This window comes from Bidens hawaiensis, unplaced genomic scaffold (assembly GCF_021521415.1).
Source record: "Bidens hawaiensis isolate Kalapana, Puna unplaced genomic scaffold, B.hawaiensis_p1.1 tig00037144_1, whole genome shotgun sequence".
Classification (NCBI taxonomy): Eukaryota; Viridiplantae; Streptophyta; class Magnoliopsida; order Asterales; family Asteraceae; genus Bidens; species Bidens hawaiensis.
This window is the reverse complement of record NW_027496469.1, coordinates 107,191-110,623: the sequence shown is the minus strand read 5'-3', so window position 1 is coordinate 110,623 and position 3,433 is coordinate 107,191.

Sequence of the window (3,433 nt, the reverse complement as noted above, 5' to 3'; positions counted from 1 at the left end):
GCACATGAGCTCGAAGGGTAAGCTCCAGTCAGGTACTACTAAGATAGGGGCATTAACCAACTTCCCCTTGAGAAACTCAAACGCCTTCAGACAATCAGCATCGAAGTCGAATGCGACGTCCTTCTCTAGAAGGCGAGTCATGGGTCGGGCGATCTTAGAAAAATCTCTAATGAACCTACGATAAAAACCCGCATGCCCGAGAAAACTATGAACGGATTTCACACTAGTCGGTGGTGGAAGTCTACTTATAGTGTCGATTTTAGCTCTGTCTACCTCAATACTATCTCGCGAAATCTTGTGCCCGAGCACAATGCCTTTAGTCGCTATAAAGTGGCACTTCTCCTAGTTCAACATCAACTTAGTCCAATGCACCTCTTCATCATATTTTCAAGATTAGAAAGACATTGATTGAATGAGTCCCCATATACCAAAAAATCGTCCATGAAAACCTCCATGGAACTCTCGATCATGTCCTGGAATATCGCTACCATGCAACGCTGGAAAGTAGCCGGAGTATTACATAAACCGAAAGGCATACGTTTGTACGCGAGGTACCGTATGTGCATGTAAAAGTAGTCTTTTCATGATCCTCCTGCGCGACCGGGATCTGGAAATAACCTGAAAATCCATCAAGAAAACAGTAAAAGTGTCGTCCCGACAGACGCTCCAACATCCGATCTATGAACGGAAGAGGAAAGTGGTCTTTCCTAGTAGCGTCGTTAAGTCTCCTATAGTCGATACACACCCGCCAACCTGTGACTGTCCTAGTCGGAATAAGCTCGTTACGTTCGTTAGTGGCAACTGTCATTCCTCCCTTTTTAGGGACGACCTGAACGGGACTCACCCATGAAGAATCAGAGATGGGATATATCAGGCATGCTTCGAGGAGTTTGACAACCTCCTTTTTGACCACCTCTGACATGTTAGGGTTGAGCCTCCTCTGAGGTTGGATTACAGGCTTGTACTCATCCTCTGTAAGTATCCTGTGCGTGCAAAAGTTCAGGCTAATGCCCTGAATGTCCATGAGTTTCCACGCAATAGCCTGTTTGTGTATCTTGAGCACTTCAACCAACCTCGATTTCTCATCATCCGTCAACTGAGAAGAAATGATGACGGGTAAATCGGCATCACCATTCAAGTAAGCATACTCCAAATGAGGGGGTAGCACTTTAAGTTCGAGGGATGGTGGTGCCTCAATCGATGGTCTCTCCTTCGTTCCCTCGGTGCTATCGGCAACCGTGAATACCTCAGGGTATTCAGGAGGTGAACCCACAAGAATGCTCAGGTCGTGCTCCAGGGGAACATCAACCTCATCCTCCTGATTGAGCAAATCTGCTCCAGAAATGTAGTTAAGACAACGCTCGAACTGAGATATGAATGTGTCAAGAAAGTAAACGGAATCGTCCTGACTACAGGAGTTTCTCATCGATTTAACGACATCGAAGGTGACGTTCTCCTCCCCTACACGAAGTGTAATTTTGCCGTCGAATACGTCAATAAGCGCTTTAGCAGTACGCAGGAATGGTCGTCATAAATGAGTGGGACCTGATCGTCAGCCTCCATGTCGAGAATAACAAAATCCACAGGGAAAACGAATTTATCGAATTTAACGAGTAAGATTTTCACAATTCCTCGCGGATATTTGACCGAACGGTTGGCCAAGAATAAACTCATGCGCGTCGGGATTGGCTCGCCAAGGTCTAACTTTTTATAGAGAGAATATGGCATCAGATTTATGCTAGCACCTAAATCGGCCAACGCGTAGCTCTCAGTCGAGCTACCAAACAAACACGGGATCGTGAAGTGTCCTGGGTCTGCTAATTTCTCTGGCAGCTTGTTCTGGACTACCGCAGAGCACCCTTCATTTAGACATACCGTTGAAAGCCCCTCCAGCTTCTTCTTATTCGAAAGAAGATCTTTTAAGAATTTGGCATATTTAGGCATATGCTGGAGTGCCTCGACAAACGGAAGATTGATTTTTAGCTGTTTAAACATGTCCAAGAAATGCCCATATTCCTGCGCATACTTCTGCCGCAGAAGACGAGCTGGATACGGAACTCGAGTAAGATCGACTTCGGGACTCTTCTTATCTTCAATCTTCTTCTCAACAAATTTCTCCACGGGAGACTGTTTGACTCAGTACTTGCTGGGACTAGCCTCTCGTGCGTCCTCACAGGAGCCTCCATCTCTTTCTCCTCGTCCACCGGCTCCTCATCACCTGCCGGTGACTGCTCTCGATCACCTCCTCTGCCACTACGGGTGGTCACCGCCTTCAACTGTGCCTTTGGGTTAAGCTCCGTGCTGCCCTGAAACGCTCCAACCTGCTTATTAGGTAGCATCTGCTTCATCATCTCATCCACCTTTCGAGACATCTCCAAAAATGACGATTGTTGGTTTTTCAATAGGGTGTCGTGCTCAGCTAGTCTCTTTTGTGTGTTATTATCTCCTTAAGATCCGGAACTATACCGCTACTCTTCCTCGCACTCGAACTTCCTGCTGCCTCTGGGTCACTAACCTGCTCCTGCCTCTGCTGAAAACCCTGAGTATTACCTCCCGACCTCCAACAATAGTTGGAGTTATTTCTCCATCCCGAGTTACCGTAGGCATTCGCTCCCTGACTCTGATTACCCAAGTAGTCCACCTTCTCCTGTTGATCGACCGGGCAATCAACTGTATCGTGCCTTCCGTGACATATTTCGCATTTCTGAGCGATTTTCTTCAACTCTCGGATATCCTTCTGCATTGCTTCTTAGGCAGCCGCGATGCTAGTATCATTCGAGACCTGATAGATGCCTCGAGCGGAAGAGGTGGTGGTTCTAGAAGTACCTCGGGCGGACGGCTCCTGCTGCTCGGCTAGGGCGAAACTCTCAAACAACGACTCACACTCATCTATATCCAGCTTCTCTAACATGTTTCCTCCAGCTGACGTATTGAATCTCTTTTTCATCTCAAAGGTCAGCTCGTTATAGAATTTATCGGCTACAGCCCATTCGAGTAGACCATGCTGGGGGCATCTACTAAGCAGACTATGGAACCTTTCTGTCACACCCCACTTTAGGGCCTAGGCGTGTGACCATAACCTTTCTTGTTTCCCTGTAACATGGGTGGGAAAATACGTCAGCACAAAGCTGGTGAATAACGCTGACTCTAAAATCTCCTTTCAATACCTTTGTGAAACCAACAATAATATCTTTGTGACTACTCATTAGGCACCCAACTAAATTGGGATCAAATTACCCTAAGTACCATGTACAATTAATTATATACACAATATCATTTCTCTGAACAGTCCCGTAGACCTTCAGAGGCATGTTGATGATATGCATGGCCTCGGAGAAATGCCGAGTCACCATGTATGTTTGGATCCAGACACATGTATACTCTTAATCAGAGTGTCCGTTTCTTATTATTGTACACAAAGCTTTTAAGGATT